At 44.6% G+C, this 19,879-nt stretch overlaps 4 non-coding genes and 1 pseudogene across 4 annotated transcripts; all 5 read right to left on the bottom strand.

The window, feature by feature from the left end:
* Nucleotides 1-407: 407 nt before the first annotated feature.
* Nucleotides 408-548, bottom strand: LOC118240999 (U4 spliceosomal RNA). The gene has a single exon (XR_004775772.2). It is a non-coding gene; the product is annotated as a U4 spliceosomal RNA (small nuclear RNA).
* Nucleotides 549-1,183: 635 nt separating this feature from the next.
* Nucleotides 1,184-1,324, bottom strand: LOC113569415 (U4 spliceosomal RNA). Its single transcript, XR_003409760.2, has one exon. It is a non-coding gene; the product is annotated as a U4 spliceosomal RNA (small nuclear RNA).
* Nucleotides 1,325-1,958: 634 nt separating this feature from the next.
* LOC113581754 (U4 spliceosomal RNA) lies at nt 1,959-2,099 on the bottom strand. Its single transcript, XR_003411101.3, has one exon. It is a non-coding gene; the product is annotated as a U4 spliceosomal RNA (small nuclear RNA).
* A 634-nt stretch (nt 2,100-2,733) lies between these two features.
* On the bottom strand, nt 2,734-2,872 carry LOC145657793 (U4 spliceosomal RNA). The gene has a single exon (XR_014123668.1). It is a non-coding gene; the product is annotated as a U4 spliceosomal RNA (small nuclear RNA).
* Nucleotides 2,873-7,834: 4,962 nt separating this feature from the next.
* LOC113581752 (U2 spliceosomal RNA) lies at nt 7,835-7,978 on the bottom strand (annotated as a pseudogene).
* Between the last annotated feature and the right edge of the window lie 11,901 nt (nt 7,979-19,879).

The raw sequence follows: 19,879 nt of genomic DNA, 5'->3' as shown, positions 1-19,879 counted from the left end.
CTGTAAAGGCGGAGTCAAGGAGGGAACAATGAGTACAGGAGGAATGAAATATGGAACATCATGTGCATGCTGCCCATACAAGTGAGTACAGGCATTTGCCAGGGTAAATAATAGCTCAAGAAGCCAGCAGACAGAAAGGAGACACTTGCCATTAAGATACCATCATTCCCAAATTACCTCAACAAAACAAAAAAAGAATCAACTAAACTGCTCAAGAAATATAATGGGATTGTAAACTTGCATAGACTGTGCACCCAACACAGTGGACAGTGAATTATAAAAACAAACAAAATCTCACCAGCACAAACACAAGAAAGCAATAAACAGAAGAACAACCAACAATAACACTATGACTTTCCAAACAAAAAACAAATCAGTAACAATAACGACTTTCACAATTTGACAAGTCTCCAAAGAGACTAGCAAAAATTGCCATGGCTGACTATGTTTCAAGTCATCCAAGCGGGGTATTGGGTAAAGTTTTCAACCAGCAATGATCACGCTTCGGATAAACCTCATAAGCTACGATATTGCCTCTACGAAGGAATAAGACAGCAATCCAGAAGGAAAAGTAGATAGGATCTGCACAGAGAAACTCATGAATGGAATCTGTTTTGACATCATGCACAAATGAATTGCTGTATGTTCAAGTAGCCAAAAAACATCAAATGTATAAATATCATTTTGGGGGGAAGCTATAGTCATGATCAAACTAATGGCATAAAAAAACAATAATGCATGGGCAACAGCAAAAAGGATCATGGGAATTATAGCACTGTAAAGGCGGAGTCAAAGTAGGGAACAATGAGTGCAGGAGGAATGAAATATGGAACATCATGTGGATGCTGCTCATACAAGTGAGTACAGGCATTTGCCAGGGTAAATAATAGCTCAAGAAGCCAGCAGACAGAAAGGAGACACTTGCCATTAAGATACCATCATTCCCAAATTACCTCAACAAAACAAAAAAAGAATCAACTAAACTGCTCAAGAAATATAATGGGATTGTAAACTTGCATAGACTGTGCACCAAACACAGTGGACAGTGAATTATAAAAACAAACAAAATCTCACCAGCACAAACAGAAGAAAGCAATAAACAGAAGAACAACCAACAATAACACTATGACTTTCCAAACAAAAAACAAATCAGTAACAATAATGACTTTCACAATTTGACAAGTCTCCAAAGAGACTAGCAAAAATTGCCATGGCTGACTATTTTTCAAGTCATCCAAGCAGGGTATTGGGTAAAGTTTTCAAACAGCAATGATCACGCTTCGGATAAACCTCATAAGCTACGATATTGCCTCTGCGAAAGAATAAGACAGCAATCCAGAAGGAAAAGTACATAGGATCTGCACAGAGAAACTCATGAATGGAATCTGTTTTGACATCATGCACAAATGAATTGCTGTATGTTCAAGCAGCCAAAAAACATCAAATGTATAAATATCATTTTGGGGGGAAGCTATAGTCATGATCAAACTAATGGCATAAAAAAACAATAATGCATGGGCAACAGCAAAAAGGATCATGGGAATTATAGCACTGTAAAGGCGGAGTCAAGGAGGGAACAATGAGTACAGGAGGAATGAAATATGGAACATCATGTGCATGCTGCCCATACAAGTGTGTACAGGCATTTGCCAGGGTAAATAATAGCTCAAGAAGCCAGCAGACAGACAGGAGTCACTTGCCATTAAGATACCATCATTCCCAAATTACCTCAACAAAACAAAAAAAGAATCAACTAAACTGCTCAAGAAATATAATGGGATTGTAAACTTGCATAGACTGTGCACCCAACACAGTGGACAGTGAATTATAAAAACAAACAAAATCTCACCAGCACAAACAGAAGAAAGCAATAAACAGAAAAACAACCAACAATAACACTATGACTTTCCAAACAAAAAACAAATCAGTAACAATAATGACTTTCACAATTTGACAAGTCTCCAAGGAGACTAGCAAAAATTGCCATGGCTGACTATTTTTCAAGTCAGCCAAGCAGGGTATTGGGTAAAGTTTTCAAACAGCAATGATCACGCTTCGGATAAACCTCATAAGCTACGATATTGCCTCTGCGAAAGAATAAGACAGCAATCCAGAAGGAAAAGTACATAGGATCCGCACAGAGAAACTCATGAATGGAATCTGTTTTGACATCATGCACAAATGAATTGCTGTATGTTCAAGTAGCCAAAAAACATCAAATGTATAAATATCATTTTGGGGGGAAGCTATAGTCATGATCAAACTAATGGCATAAAAAAACAATAATGCATGGGCAACAGCAAAAAGGATCATGGAAATTATAGCACTGTAAAGGCGGAGTCAAGGAGGGAACAATGAGTACAGGAGGAATGAAATATGGAACATCATGTGCATGCTGCCCATACAAGTGAGTACAGGCATTTGCCAGGGTAAATAATAGCTCAAGAAGCCAGCAGACAGAAAGGAGACACTTGCCATTAAGATACCATCATTCCCAAATTACCTCAACAAAACAAAAAAAGAATCAACTAAACTGCTCAAGAAATATAATGGGATTGTAAACTTGCATAGACTGTGCACCCAACACAGTGGACAGTGAATTATAAAAACAAACAAAATCTCACCAGCACAAACACAAGAAAGCAATAAACAGAAGAACAACCAACAATAACACTATGACTTTCCAAACAAAAAACAAATCAGTAACAATAACGACTTTCACAATTTGACAAGTCTCCAAAGAGACTAGCAAAAATTGCCATGGCTGACTATTTTTCAAGTCATCCAAGTGGGGTATTGGGTAAAGTTTTCAACCAGCAATGATCACGCTTCGGATTTATTTTATTCAATAAATCATACAATACAAATAAAACATTAATAATAATAAAAGTCATCAATCCACATAAAATACAATATTTAAAAGTCCAGGACATTAATATACCACAGCCCCCCGTGTACCAATTACACGGGGGGCATATACTAAAAAGTTCGTATAAAAGACCGTGGTAAAATGTCCCATAAAAGATCGCTCCTCGGCCCGGCTGCGCCTGGGCAACCGAGTAAAACAATAAAACTGTTAAAACGGCCTCTCCATAAAAGACAGACAATAAGAACAGTCCTAAGATTCTAAGATACTACCACCATGGTAGAAATAAAACAATGTCTAAGCTAAAAATATGCCCAATGTTAATAAAACGGATAACACACACACTAAAAACCCATACAATAAAAATAAGTGCTAGAAATGTTTTAGTACTGTTAGTACAGTGCTTGTTTTTAAACATAAGTACACACACTTATTACTAAAAAACAGGACATACAAGTATACCTAAAACAATGTTCTATCTAGCTAATTCTACCATGGTGGTTAAAAACCACCTAACAGACCACCGGCTGGAGCAGAGTCTCAGCTAAGTTTAAAACCTTTTTTCAACTAAAAGCCTATAAAGACTCCGGGGGGCCTACAGCTCAAAGAGGCCCTTCCACCTCTCCTTCGCCGCGTGGTAGCCCCACCGGATGACGTCATGCTCCATCCTAAATTTCAAATCCGCACATACCTTTTTATGTAATCCCCAGGTATCCAGGTGCGTTCCTTTTTGGATGAGGCTGGTCCTCGCATTCCATAGTTCTTTTTTGGAAATGCTTACCAGCTCCCATATCCGGGGCGCGAAGGATGGCCTGGTGTCCTGGGGCCACCCCCATATGACCTTCTCAAAGGTCAATTGAAACTGCGGGTCTAATGCCCTGCACAGGTCGGCTACCTTACTCCAGACATCCCGTGCATACCCTCAGTCCCAAAACACATGCCGGAGAGTTTCTTCCCCGGCACAGTTGGGCCTTGGGCAGTGCAGGTGTCTGGTGAGCCCATGCCTGTACAGGACATCCCTGACTGGCAGCTTTCCGTGAACACACCGCCAATTCAGGTCCTGCAGCCGGTTGTCTAAACCTTTCAGCTGTACTCTGGACCAAGTGTCCTCATCCAGGCCCACAACCGTGCAAGTCCCCTGTGCCTCAAGCATAGTCTGATACAGTAACCTGTGCTTGGTAAGGGACTCGGGCCGCATACCCGCTGGAAGCGACTTGCTCCATCTCACCATATGGTCATAGTGCTCCAGCAGCATCTCAGTCTTGGGGCCGGAGTTAGACCACGTGCTTATCACTTTACGCAATGGCCAGGACAGCCACAACTGAATAAAATACTGATGGGGGTGCTCGAGGGGAGCAGCCAACCGCGCACAGAGCTGTGCGAAGAACAGGTAGTCTAGCTTGAGAGGGAATTCAGGGGCATCCCTCCCACCCTTGTCCTTTCCCAGGTACATAACTTCCCTCTTAACATAATCATACTTGCCCCCCCCAGACGAGATTGAAAACGTCTTTGGTTAAGCCTCGCTACATAGCGCGAGGCATAGGATACACATGGGCCAAGTAGAGCAGTGAGGGAAGCACATCGACTTTCAATGCTAATACTTTGCCTAGGAAGGACAGGGACCTGGACTTCCACAGCCCCAACTTTTTACAGGCAAGAGCAAGACGCTCTTCCCAGTTTACCCGGGCAGCCCCTTCAGATGTGAAGTGGACCCCCAAGATTTTCAAGGGCCCGTCGCTGGTGGGCTCGCCCTCCTATACCTCCAGCAGCCGAAATACTTGGCAACCGACTTGCCGAGGTTTAGTGTGGCACCGGAGGCTTCTCTGAACGCCCGCACTATGTCCAAGGCGTGCCTGAGCGACTGGTCCGAGCACACGAACAACGTAGTGTACTGGGCCAGCTTTACCACAGCACCTCTGCCCCCCTGGAGGGGGAGACCATCTATTTCCGGGTGGGCCATTATGGCGGCCGCAAGTGGTTCGATGTAAAGCGCGTAGAGGAGGGGAGAAAGAGGACATCCCTGTCTAACTCCACTCACTTGCAGGACTAGTTCGCTGAGGTAGCCGTTGATGGAGACACGGCTTCCCACCCCAGCGTACAATGTCTTAAACCACCTTAAGAAAAAGGGCCCAAACCCTAGCTTCATCAACACCCTCTCCAGGAAGCTGTGGTCCACCTGGTCAAACGCCTTCTCCTGGTCTAAGCTCACAAGCGCCAGAGGGACATTTCTGTCCTCAACCCAGGAGATGGCATCCCTGATTAAATGGAGGTTTCAGGTTGCCGATCTCCCTGGGACCCCACAGGTCTGGTCGCCGTGAACCAAGAGTGACATGGCTCATTTCAGACGTTCGGTCAGGGCCTTTGCAAAGATTTTTACATCAACGCAAAGCATAGTCAGGGGCATCCAGTTGGCGAGATCTGTAGGATCGCCCTTCTTATACAAAAGAGAGTGCCCCGGACCGCATGCTCTCAGTGAGCAGACCCTGCTGGTGCACATCCTCGGCTACCTCCACTCTCTCTGGCCCTAGGGCATCCCAAAAGGTAGAGTAAAACTCTACCGGGAGTCCATCCAGGCCAGGGACCTTACATCTTGCCAAGTACCCCCATCAATTCTGCCAGAGTAACGGGGGCCTCTAAGCTGTCCCAGATGATGCTCGGAAGGCAAACATTAAAATTGGTCAAAAACTGCTCCCCTACTTCATTGTCTGTGCATCTTTTGTTAAAAAGTTTACAATAAAAATCATGTGCAATCCCCATCATCTGGGCTGGGTCCAAGTCTTTGAGCAATGTAAAACATCGCTCTTCACAAGCCTGTAGGACCTTTTGAAAAAAGGAAGCCGTGCAGCGCTCGTTTTCCTCAGCCAGCTGCAATCTGGCATTGAACAGGAGAGCTGCCGCCGACCCCTCGTGCAGAGCCCTGAGCTCCGCTCTAAGGGCCTGCACTCTGTCGAGGTCAAGCTCCCTTCTGTTATTCCAACCAGCGTATTGTGGTTTAAGTTGCCTCTCCAACTCCCGGACTCGACCCAGCCTTTCGGCCTTGCGCCGGCGGCAATAATGGATGGTTAGAGCACGAACCCACTCTTTCACGTGCTTCCACCAAACCGATGGAGAGGGATAACCATCTTTGCAGCCTCACCAGGCCACAAAGTGGTCTTTAAAAATAGATTAGAACTCTGCTTCCTCCAAGACCTGCATGTTAAGCTTCCAATAACCCCTGCCTACTGCAGGTGCATTAATGGAAGCACTGGCCTCTACCACCGAGTGGTCAGAGTACCATCGTGGAGTCAAGGAGACCTTTTTAAAAGCCACGGAGGGCGACGCCAAGATGTAATCTAGGTGGCTTGATGCTCCTCGACTGTTATGCCAGGTGTGGCCCGGATCTCCGGGGTTGCACTTCTTAAAACAGTCCGTAAGGCTGAATTCGCGAAGCAGCTTTCGGAAATGTTTACAGCTGACATCCACACACCCTTCCAAAAAAACGTTAAAGTCACCTGCTATAAAAAGGTGTCTGTTTATGACACAGAACGGGGCCAGTGCATCAAAAAAAGCAATTCGGGCAGAGGCCTCTACCGGAGCATAGGCACATATTGCCCTCAGGTGTTGGCCTTTCCAGGTGGCGTCCATCCCCATCGCCGTCCCTTGAATGATAATGAAGGGTCTTACCTTCTCAAAGGCGTGGTCCCCCAACAAGATTCCCATGCCTGAAGAATGAACGCCACCCATGCTCCAGTAGGCTTTACCTTTCTTCCACTTTTGGGAAAAAAGCCTCCGAAGGCCGAGGGGTTTGGCTCAGGGCCGGGGTCCTGGCCTCCGCCTGTGATGACGTCATAAGGGCCGCGGGTGGGGGAAGGTCTTCTTCTACTTGCTCCGGGGGGGTTATCTCTTCAACAGACTCCAGTTCCTCCCCCCCGAACTTCCTGGCGTTCAGGGCCGCACTCCCGCCCCCTGCCAATAATGTGGCATAGGATCTTGCCTGTCCGGGGCAGGAGTGCGCCAAATGTCCCTCCCCCTCGCATGCCCTGCACCAGTGAGGGTTCTTGCAGTCTTTGGCCAGGTGCCCCGGCCCCCAGCAATTCCTACAAACCGCAGAAAGCAGGCTGCCCCCTAAAGAACAGGTACGCCCTATTCCCCGCCACCGAGAAGTAGGCGGGGGGTACACCCGGGGGGTACATCGCCGTTGTTGTCCTTTTTAAATGTCATTAAAAGCTGGCGACACCCGTTCCAAATCCCCAGCTCATCCCGGACCATACACTCTCCTGGGAGGACATCCCCATATCTGGCCATGAATTGTCTCACTTCTGCTGCTGAGACGTGGTGGTTGAAGAAGTGAATGGTGACCATCTGCCGGTCTCCGTCCCACAAGGGCTCAAGTACATAGTACTTCCCCAGCGGATGGTCCCTCAATTTCTCCTCCAGCTCCAGGACCCTCCTGTAGGCGGCATCACTCGCCATTGTCACAACAAAGTAGTGCTGCCCACCATTGCGCTGAGCACAAATGAGGGCCCCGGGGTGGAGCCCGAAGCAGTCGAACAGGACCTCCCATATGATGGGGACCTGCTCTGTAAAGCGGGCCCCCTCCTCCGGGTTCCTCCAGCGGAACCGGGCCGTGTTGAGCAGGCCTCCGCCTGCTCTCAGACCCGGTCCCGCCAGGGAGGTCCTGCTGACTGTCAGGGTCTCTGCCGGGGCCTCTGCTGCCTGCACTGTGCAGCAAGGAGCCACCCCATTGCCATCGCTGGCTGGTCCCGGAGCTGGAGCTGGAGCTGGTGCTGGTCCCCCACGCCGGCAGCTTCCTCTGTCCTTGGAGGTCCTCCCCCTGCTGGCCTCGTTGTTGTCATTGTCCTCGTCGTCAGGATGAGCTGGGGCTAAAACAAACAAAAAACACCATAAAATGCTAAAAATCAAATAAAACAATAAAAGAGACCAAGGGATCACATGCGGAACCAGAGGGCAAGCGTCCTAGATCTGCACATAAGATCACCCTTGGCCTCACTAAAAGCTATTAAAAAGCCCAAGCGCAGCAGCGTTCTCCACAAGCGTAAAATCTGTTTGTAAAATCCGAACTGATAAGAACATATACTACACTTGATCTTAGCCAAAAGGCCGAGAAGCGATGAAAATGACTATCATTTTTGGGGGAAGCTATAGTCATAATCAAATGAATGGTATAAAAAACAATAATGCATGGGAAAAAGCCAAAAGCAATAATATCTCAACAATATAATATATTGTTTAGGTATATACTGTATATATTGTTTAGGTATATACTATTTATATATTGTAATATATTATATATTTTAATAATTACATATATGTCCATACCTGTCCATTCCTGTTTATACCTGAGGCCTTGGATACTGTCAAGCACAGATTACCAGTTCTGGCTGCCCTCTGAAGTGAAGAGAGGGTCTGAAGCATGAAAAGCTGGACAGCTCCAGACCCTGACATGGTTCACAGCTACTGGATGAAGAAATATGAAGGCATAAAATCTTCTGTCCCAGTCCAGCAGGCTTCAAATAAAACTTAATCACTTTTATTATGACATCACTGAACAACCTCTATTGACCCATGACCCTAGCATTCGTTGGTCCATGACACCATCACTCACACATCTCTCCTGAGTCATCATCATTATCTCTTTATACAATTCACACCCCCACTCTGCACTTTACTTACCAGAACTGGATTCCACAACTTATATATTTATAGCTTTTTTGAAAAAATAAAGTGAAATAAGGTATATGTTAATATAATATATAATATAATATAATATTATAATAATATATAATATTGTTTCTCAGCCTTTTGGCTAAGCTCAAGTGTGGTGTCATTTTTGATACCACAAGCTTGATTTTATTTGGTGGGATTTTGTTCTTATTCTCTTTGTTTTTAGGCCCAGCTCGTCCAGGCCAGAAGAAGCAGCCCCTGGAGAAGCCACAAGATCTCAGCGGCGTCATCGGGTTTGAGGTCCTGTGGAGGATCTCCGGTCCGGATCCTATGGTTGGAGGAGAACAGATGGAGGCCTCGGAGCCCGAGGGGACTACCTCGGTGGGAGCTGGCTTGGGAGCAGGAGGTGGAGGCCTGCTCAATACGGCCAGGTTCCACTGGGGGAACCCGGAGGACAGGACCCCCTTTACAGAGAGGGTCCCGTTCATACTGGAGGCCCTTTTCGGTGCTCTGGGGCTGATGCCGGGGGACCTCATTTGTGCCTAGCGGAATGGGCCCCTGGGGTTCTACAACGTCACGGTTTCCTCCACGGAGATCTACCGTCGGGTCCTGGAGCGGAGGGTGGAGCTCCAACGCCACCCCGTGAGCAATCACTACATAGTGGAACCTCTGTGGGATGGGAACCGGCATATGGCGACCACCCACATGTTTAATCCCCACGTGCCTACAGATCTTATCCGCAGGTTCCTCCAGCAGTTTGGTGTCGTACATCCAGGGGAGAGGATGGTCCGTGATGAGCTGGGAGTTTGGAATGGGCACCGCCAATTCCAAGTGACTTTTAAGGAGGAGGGTAAGGGGGTGGGTGCACCCCCCAGCCCATTCATTCTTGGCGGTAACCGGGGGGTATCTTTTTTATAGGGACCAGCCGGTCTTCTGCAGTAGCTGCCGGGGCCACGGGCATAAGACAGAGGACTACCTGGACATGATGTGTTTGAACTGCCTGGACAGAGGACATATGACATGGGACTGTAAGGGTCCCTGCAGGTGCCAGGAATGCTGCGGCGAGGGGCATTTGGCCCGCTCCTGCCCTAACCAAGGGAGGACTTATGCTGCCGCGGTGGTTAGGGGCGGAAGCGGAGGAGCCGCGGCCCCTGAGGTGGTTCCAGAGAGCCCACGGCTGGAGGAAGGGGCAGGACAGGCGAGACCGGAGGAGGAGGCAGCAACCCTGGGAGGTGGGGGGGGGACGGAAACGACTCCCTCAACTGTCCAGTCTTCTTCCTTTCAGGAAAATGGTTCTTCGGAGTCCGGGCAGTCCCAAGCGGAGAAGGTGGCCCCGGCAGCAGTCTTGTGGAAGTGTGTGAGGACTGGCCGAAAGACCCCCGGGGACTGTCCACTTGTAGCCAAGGCGAGGAGGGCTTGCCAGATGGAGGAGGCGGTGCCCAGAGGCCCCCCATCCTCTACTCCCAAGCCAAACAGTACGGGGAGTTTCCCGTCTATCTCCCCCTTGGTGATTGACTTGGATACTATGGAGGATAGCGAGGGGAAGAAAGCAAGGAAGTCAGGGAAGAGGACAGAAGTTGTCTTTTAGAACAACACGGGTTTGTAGGCATGAGGGATAAATAAGAGGGGGGTTCTTGTTTTAGCAATTTTAAATGATTTTATGGGTTTGGTGTATTTCATGCTTTTAAAATCCTGCAGACATTTTGTATTTGATGAAGTTTTTTAGCCAAAATAGGGAGGGGCGTTTTTTCTAGTATTTTAGTATTATTAGTGTTTTAATATTTTAAGTTGTAAGATTTTGATGTATTATTTGTAGTTTGATTATTTAATGGTTTTGGTGTGTTTTAAAAATTTGAAAGGCAGTTTCTTTGTGTGGAGTAAGTGATGTATGTGTTTTTGTTGAAATTAATGGAATAAAGTTTGAATAAAATATGATAATATGCATATCAGCCGGCTGATACTCTGAAGGATCTCTAGAAAAGGATTTTGTCCTCCAAGGGTTCGGGGCCCCTTGGTTATATGCCTGTACTCTCCAGAGGGGAAGAAGGAGGAACCCCCCCAAAGAGAAATCCTGTTTTGTTTTGTTTTTAATAACATGGGTTTTAGAGGTTTTTTGGGGTTGGAGGATAAATTGGAGGGGGTTCCTTATTTTAGGTTAGCCTTTGTATTTTAATTAAAGATGTGTGGTTTTTAGTTATTTTTAAGTAATTGTAGTCTCTATTTGTGAGGAATCTGCAGTGTTTGGATGTGGTATGGGGACAGATAATGTTGACTGTGTCTGTAGAGGTGTTTACTTGTGTTATTTGTTTATTTATGAGTATTGAATCTGCTCATTGAACAATTTGTATTAATATTGCATGATTTGATAATTGTATCTTTTTGAATTGGAAATAAATCATTGAAAAAAATGTTAATATGCATCTAATCTGTACTTTGTTGGCATATATTGCATATTTACATACTGCGAGGGACTAAGCACCAGGCTTGCCACTCACCTTCACACCTGTGTTAAAGTGATGTCATAATAAAAGTGATTTAGTTTTATTTGAGTTTCCCAGCATTGCATATGTTGTGTCAGAGACAAATTAGACAATGATTAAATGGAATGAATTTTCAAGTGCTTTCATTTAAATTGTCGCTGACAGTACAACTGACCCTGTTATTACCCCTCCCAGATAGATAAATAAATAAATAAATAAATAAATAAATAAATAATTCATTCATTCATTCATTCATTCATTCATTCATTCATTTATAATCAGCCTGAACTCCCACGTCTCCCAGCAGCTCAGAAATCTGACAGGTGATTTCTACACAAAAAGAAATTAATCACAGTCGTGTGCAGTGGCGTTTTTATATTTAAATAAATGGTAGGCAACCAACCATATCAATACATGGATTACACACCCGGAAAACCAGTGCTCTCTTGCTACTGATGTGTGTTAGCTAACCTAGCATGTCATGCTTCCTGATTGAAGGACGACACGTTGTCATTAGAAGTGTTTTATGAAGCCATGTATCATTCTGTGTCCTTCTAGCAGGTCTCGTACACATACGCAGAGAGAGAGAGAGAGAGAGAGAGAGAGAGAGAGAGAGCGAGCGAGCAGCAGCAGCAGCAGCTATATTCCAGACCATGACTCTCGTCACCATCTACGTTATAATAATCGATCCAGCACAACAATATGGCCAATGCACGGATCAGCACTCAGCAAAGTCGAGGACTCACTTGAAGCTGCTCTGATGTTTTACAACCGTCTCAGAAAGACTTTTCAGATCTTTGTGATCTGTCTTTTATAACCAAGTAGCATATCCACGAAAATAGCAGATACTGGACTTGCTTCTTTTTGTATTCTTTTGCTAGCTGTTGGCCACTTTTCTTCGAATTGCACTTCAGATTAAATTGGCAGTTACTTTAACCAAATATTTGAGAGATGACACTATACCGTGGCTGTTGGACTCCAGAGCACTTTAGTTTGGTCTGAAAATTAAGGGTTTCCAGCCTGTGTTCCAGTATGAAAACCACTTCTTTCACTTTCTTCTAGTTAGCTGGCGGCTAACTAACTGTAAAATGGTAACTGGGTAACTAACCGTCGAAGTCAAGCCAGCGTGTGTTGGTTACCACTCAGCTATGGCCTGTATGAGCTTACGTTAGTGCCAGAATGTTTAAGAAGATTTAAGTGCGTGACAGAGACCGTCACCTAGGAAGGTTAAATGGGGGCTCTGGCAGAGAGCTGGCTCCTTAATCCAGTGGTCAGAGTTCATTACATTTACACCATTTAGCTGATGCTGATTTACAATTATGACTGAAAACAACTTGAGTAATTGAAGGTTAAGGGTCTTGCTCAGGGGCCCAACAGTGGCAACCTGGTGGTAGTGGGATTTGAATTGGCAACCTTCTGACGTTGCTAATTATGTTAACCACTGAGATAACACTGTCCCATGCTCATGTTTACGTCCTGTGGATTGAACAAGGTGTGGCAACTCAAGGACCATGGGATTGTTTCCCAGGAACCACACTTCCTGTTGTACTGATGAGCGTCTACCCACTTCTGTAAATGCAAAACTTTCACTTCTAGACCTAATAAAGGCAACTTTGACTTATCGAGTTAGCTATCAGACTGCTTAGCTGCATTCATCAGAGACTGTCTCTGGCACTCTTATCCACTGTTTTCTTTTTGATTTATCTCTGCATAAAAATATACATTATTCTCAACACAGTCAAACCATAATTATGGGGTCTTAAAGATTTTGGGTGTCAACAATATAAGCTTAGCATCTATAGACAATAAACAATTTATACCAATATGATTCATTGAAATAATTTACATACACAAATCAATTGGAATGTTACTTCACAGTTATACTTACTTTGCATAAAACTGAGCAAAACCAAAATTTGTCACGTCACCCCATCACTGTCACTAAATTGCACTGCAAGTCACCTATTCTCAGAGGAAATGGATTAGTGTCTGACAAACAGATATACAAACAGTTGTGAAGTAAAGTCATTTGGATAGGAGGTTGTATCAGTTTTTCTGACATGTGGCTAATTGTGATAGCTCATTGATAGCTATAACATTAGGCCAAACAGCCAAAAAAGCACTGAGACACTTCGGAATGAAGATGAGCTGGATGACCTGCCAATTAGCCAATGTCCTACTAGTTAGCTGTAATCCCATGTTTGTAGTTTCCTGTTCTGTATATATTGTTAAATGAAATTGAGCACTGGAAAGACATAACATAAATTAAAGATGGGTTAATAGTGCCGTACCCCCAGTTCTTTGAAACACTGAGTGAAAAGGTCCATCTACACCTGTGCCTGAACTGTAGAAGCATTCAATTGCACCAAGTCCTGCATGACAGACAGGACCACCAGTCCAGTGCTTTGGGGGCCCTACCCTCTTCACAAGCATATGTTACACAGTAAAGGCAGTGCCTGGCACATCCTGTGTGAGAAGACCAACTGTAAACACCCAATAGGAGCACATGGGACACTTTTTAGAGGGGAGAACATCAACAAGCTTGTCACTCTTGATGAAAATCACAGTTTTGTCCTCTTACATCTGGGGGGCTCACACAGGATAATGTACATTAAAAACGAGAAACCCAAGTTTGCACCTTTTCTCCCCCTGAAGAAGATCAATAGATCAGTAGGCTGAAGCCTATTGAACACCATCTTGTGATGCATGGAACAGTACGTTTTTCATATTGCATTCCTACAGAAACATACTTTCCCATTGTGCTCTGTGCACTCTCCAACATGGCTTCCTCCCACCACTCTGGTGGTGATCAGGTTGAGTTTGTCTATGATGTGGGGTAATGAAAAAAATTAAATTCCTCATCGTATCTCTGCAGATACATATCTGGGAACCTTATTCCATCATCCATCTGATGCCACCTTCTCATTTCATGTCAAATCATGTCTTGCAGGGAAAGCCTTAGCAATATTGTTCCCATTGTCTGTCACTTTGGCCATAAATTTGTGTCATATTTTATTCTCTGCATGCATGTCATTGATTTTTACAGCATGGACAGCAAACATCTTCCACCATCATGCCATTTCCTCAAAAGACAAATATTACAAGTCTAGATGTAGTAAAGAATGTTTTTGAACACCCACCTGCAGGATAGGATTAACCCTCTGCTGCATCTCCTGCAGTTGGCATACAGAGCAAACAGATCTGCTGATGATGCAGTCGGCCTAGCCCTGCACTCAGAGCTCCAGCATTCTGATAGTCCAGGGACGTTCCAGTTCTGTTTAGGGAATTCTGCTCAGCTTTAAACACCATAGTGCCAGAGCTCTTTAAGGTCAAACTATCCAGACTGTCAGGTCCATATCACATCTGCCAGTGGATCATGGATTTCCTGACAAACAGGACTCAGCAAGTGCAACAGCAGTGTCACGAAACACATTGCCGAGGCTACAGCTGGGCCCTCTCTCCCTGGAGTTTAGTCACTTCCAGCCACTGCCTGCTGGTAGTGAAAATCAGCACAACCAGACATGCTAAAAAGGTTTTTCCCTAGAGCTACGGTGCTCATTAACTGCAGTAAACACCTTGTACTCTAAACTGAATCTCCAAAGCCCCAGTACTGTTGCCCAAGCTGTGGCTATACCACCTCTGCACACTAATGCAAAACTGTAAAAATGTTCAAATGATTCTATAATAGGCTGTAAATTTTGTTTGTTATGTTTTGTTATGTTCTTTCCTTATACCCAAACATATATTCACATATGTGTATTTTTCTCTATTCTTCATTTTATCTTTTGTATTTTAATGTTGTAGTTCTATTTAAAATACTTCTTAATTAGTCTTGGGTACTTGTCCAGCCTTGTTAGTACATTACATTTCAGACGTGTGTACATTCCAACGAGACTCAGGTAACATACTTGGTCAAATAACTGTCAGTCTTTCACTCATGCATAACAGTTTTGCTACCATTGATTCCTTCTGTCTTCTACACAAAGCCAGGACACTCAAGCAAGGAAGTTCAAGATAAGAAATAGATTGAATACCTTTGATCACAGATTCAAATAGCAGCCTATTGAGTGTTTATAAGATGTACTGCACCCAAGCCCAATTTTATATTGTTTGAAAGGATGTGAGGCCTCTTCTTGTTTCTGTTCTTGCAGAGCAGGAGATGTAATCTGTTCTAGTTTGTCTATGTCAAAGGGGTCACCTCTGTCCTGTAGTGAGAAGAAAAGAGGAGAGTGGGTGTTTACACAAGAGGTGAACAGCTCTACTAGCTGCCTGTACCTGGAATGGAAGCCATCTGAATCACTCCTTTTTCCAAAAGAGGATATTTCCTCCACCTTGAGCAGAGCTCTCCTCAGTCTGAGAGAAAATAACTTCACCTACACATAGGAGAGGGGGGTGTGAGGTTGCATCGAACTGGAACTTGTAACCGTTGGCTGTCGTTTTGAGCACCCAGTAGGGGGCTGGCATGGTTTAACAGGCTTGTTTGTGGTCTGAATGCCTTCCAGTGAAGTCAGGAGGGGGGCCGTAAATACTAGAGCCCATATGAGGTGCAACACTGCCACCTAGTGACAAAGCTGGTGGCAACATGAGGAGTTGCTGAGAACACTATCACTCCCAGCAGCTGGTTTTTCACATCAAAATCATTCTGGACTTTAGTCTTTAGTGGAAATGTGGAGTGGTGTTGTGCCAATGGTGTGGTGCTACTGCTTGTGCACTTTTCAGAACAGTGTCTTGTAACAGCATCCTGAGTGTCATCACAGTCATGCAGACAGTGTGGGTCGCAGCTACTGAAAATCCATTAGTACTTTTGTTTTGCATTTTAAAATAACACTACCACTGTGCTTTATATTGTGAATGACAAATTAGTAACAGTGAGTCTTGGCTTGGTCACTATAATGCATAAACATGCTATTTGGAGTGCCCACACCTGCCTGTGTTGCTGCACATGTGTTCTTACAGCCCTGGTCAAAGGACCTTTACCCAGGGCTTGAGTGAAGAGTTAGGCTGCTAGCTTTGGCTCTTGATGCAAAGCTTAGACATGCCAGAGCCACATTGTGCTCTACGTGTGGGAGCTGGTAAAGTCTGTGTGGGAGGAGCTGGTTAAGCCCCATGTAGGAGGGGCTTGTGTGTGTGGGAGGCAGTGGATATGGCATTGCATGTCTAGGCAGGCAAAATATCAGTGTCTCATCATCTTTGTTCTACTGCATGAGAGCTACAACTGGACAAAAGAAAGTATGACCCAGATCCACAGGGGCATCTAACCCAGACCCACAGGGGCTGCTGACCCAGATCCACAGGGACATCTGACCCAGATCCACAGGGGCATCTGCAGTGTGACCTTTTCTCACTGTCTGGCAGACCTGAGAGATTGAACCAAAGGACACATCTGTAAGCAGGTAAGAGTCTTTATTGTCATTATATGTGTGTATAACAACGTTTCTCTGACAGCCTTCCCAAAGCATCAGAACATACATTTACAAAATTAAATGGTTGGTAGAATGGCATTACAGTTTAAATTACAATTTTACACAAACAGCAGTGAGTAGACTACAATATACGTAAGGGAGTACAGAAGGCAGTCTGAGCAGCAGAAGTACAAAATTATTGTAGTATGAATAAATAAATATCGCAGTGAAGTGGTGATGAAATTGCTTGTACAAGAGGTGTTATAGACAAACACTCTGATTAACAGTTAGGTGCAGGTTGTGCCTTGTACATCATGCACCTTTGGACAGTCAGTGAACACTCACTTTATACATGCGGGTTCATTCACAACACAGAGTGTCATGGAGCAATTGCAGGACTGGCCCCTTTTCCAGCTGCTTGCTCTTGTCCTTCGTATGCACAGCCTGGTAGGCCAATCAGAGCGACGAGATTCTCCCCACAAGGGAGCAGGCTCTGCAGGGGGGTTGTTAAATAGGGGCAAGGAAACAATCCATTTTCATAGGAAGGACAGGCTTGGGTGGTGCCAGCAGACCTGGGAGCTCCTAACCTTTTACTTTCAAACCAAAGAGGTTGTGCTTCATGTAGAGTGGGTCACTCTAGTGGTGTTTTATGTGTTTTTGCACATGCAGGGAGGACAGGAAAGAGCTATTTCCCACAGCAGAGGGAGGGCCTAGTTTACCTTCACCTCTCCTGGTCAGCAGAGTTTAACAGAGCTGGCGAGTCAATGTTGAGATGAGCAACAAGTCGTTCACCAACCTTAAGGAGAATAGTAAAAACTGTGAATTATTGACACACCTTAATAGTATCTTTCTCATGCCTATGGATGCTTTATAATCAACATTCCGCTTTTACATTTAATCAACACACACCGGTGAGAAGCAACAGCCAATCACACACAACATACTCTCAGCCAGAAACTACAGCTTCCCTGGGGATATTGGGCATAGGCAAGGGGAAGGAGGATATCACCCAGGACAGAGCGCCATCCATCACTGGGCATACAGACACACAGTCATTCACACACACTCACACCAGGACAAACATCTGGTGGAGGTTGATCCAACAGGCTAACGACCATGTTTTTGGACAGTGGGAGAAACCTGGAGACCCTGGAGGAAACCCCCACGGACATTGGGAGAACAAGGAAACTCCACTCAGAAGGGGACACCAACCTGAGACCTTAGTGCTGAGAGGATAACATGCTAACCAGCAAGTCACCATGCTGACCAAAGCAGGATAACCTCATAGACTCTTCATTCTGTCCAGAAGTGAGGCAGGGATCAGCTTGGTCAGCATATCTGAGCCTGTCTAAACTGTGAAGTTACTGTAGTGTCCCCCACAGTAGCCGTGCTGATCAGAGTCAAAGATTTGGGAGGCAGCTACTTTAAGTCTATGGCACAGAGCCTTGATAGGTAAAGCAAGGCAATTGCTGAAGTATTCCAGTAAAGCAATAGTTTCCTGTCTGTGTTTTACTACCAAGCAAATGACGCAAAAGGGACAAGTATCACCATAAGCAGCCAGACAGATCCATGATTGCTGGTTCACAGAGAACAAAAGGGTTAAAGGGTTTAGACATGCCAATAGAAGCTAATTACTAATAGTGGTAAACACAGGTGGGTGGGCTGAAATTAGCCTGGGAAATCCAGGAAGGAAGCAGTGATGTTAGCAAAGATAACATGAATAGGCAGCTAAATCTGCAAGATTAGAGATTAGTGAGTTAAGCAATAGTACTAAAGTGACCGTATTTCCTTGGATAATGACATGTGGTGGAGGTTGATCCAACAGGATGTGTCCTTATATGGACATTTGTAAGTAAGTCAAAGACAAATCTGGCCAAGTCCACATCAGTATGTTGAGGGCATAAAAAGTGAATGTCTACTGACGATTGAAGCACAGCCATGTTTTTTATACCCGCAGGCAGGGCGAGACCTCCCTCATGTCCATATATTGCTGAAATCCACAAATATATTAGCTAATTAAGGATATATTACTCAGGTTCTAACTATGTTTGACTGTTAGCTCACTAACTAGCTCCTGCACTACATAGCTTATGCTACTGACATTAGATGTTAATCAAATCGCTCAATAATATATGTATCACATCTTACAAGCGCATTATTTGTGTCTCTTTAAAACAAACTAAAACAAACTATATAGCATTTAATATACATACCAACAGATCTTACAGCAAACATGGACTGGCCATTTTCAAATGAACCCAATACTTTTGTACCATAGCATTAAGCAATGTGAAGAGTGCATTAACTAGCTGACTCTAAAGCAACTGAAGGCTTGGCAGTGGCTTTGCAACCAGAACTCTTAACTACAAAGAAAAACTGTGTGAGTATAACACTTGTTATATCACATGACACTATTAATCCCAAGGGTACGGAAAGGTCACAGATTGAGCAATGCAGTGGATTTTGGTAAACTGGAGGTTGCTGTGAGCAGCAGGTGCCTTAGATACTCTTGCTGTCTGTTTTCGCAGCCAGCACAGAAAAGTGTCATACCATGTCATACCATGTAGCCCAGTAAAGTGCCTATGTCATACCATGTAGCCCAGTAAAGTGCCTATGTCATACCATGTAGCCCAGTAAAGTGCCTATGTCATACCATGTAGCCCAGTAAAGTGCCTATGTCATACAATGTAGGACAGTAGAGTGCCTATGTCATACAATGTAGGACAGTAAAGTGCCTATGTCATACCATGTAGCCCAGTAAAGTGCCTATGTCATACAATGTAGGACAGTAGAGTTCCTATGTCATACAATGTAGGACAGTAAAGTGCCTATGTCATACCATGTAGCCCAGTAAAGTGCCTATGTCATACAATGTAGGACAGTAAAGTGCCCATGTCATACCATGTAGGACAGTAAAGTGCCCATGTCATACCATGTAGGACAGTAAAGTGCCCATGTCATACCATGTAGCCCAGTAAAGTGCCCATGTCATACCATGTAGCCCAGTAAAGTGCCTATGTCATACCATGTAGCCCAGTAAAGTGCCTATGTCATACAATGTAGGACAGTAAAGTGCCTATGTCATACCATGTAGCCCAGTAAAGTGCCTATGTCATACAATGTAGGACAGTAGACTGCCTATGTCATACAATGTAGGACAGTAAAGTGCCTATGTCATACCATGTAGCCCAGTAAAGTGCCTATGTCATACAATGTAGGACAGTAAAGTGCCCATGTCATACCATGTAGGACAGTAAAGTGCCCATGTCATACCATGTAGGACAGTAAAGTGCCCATGTCACTTTAGGATCAGAACCAGACACAATTTTACTTGTCACAACTGTGTTACTTTTCATAGAATTCTAGTACTGATGTGTTTATTGACGTGTGTGAATTACACTTTAAAATTGAACCAGCAGGTGGCATCCATGAGCTATTCAACATGAGCTTTTTGATTCATTTCATGT

The sequence above is a fragment of the Electrophorus electricus genome, chromosome 4 (genome assembly GCF_041902795.1).
Source record: "Electrophorus electricus isolate QZ-2024a chromosome 4, ASM4190279v1, whole genome shotgun sequence".
Taxonomy (NCBI): domain Eukaryota; kingdom Metazoa; phylum Chordata; class Actinopteri; order Gymnotiformes; family Gymnotidae; genus Electrophorus; species Electrophorus electricus.
Note: the sequence above shows the minus strand (reverse complement) of the source record. Positions and strands in the feature narration are given on the sequence as shown.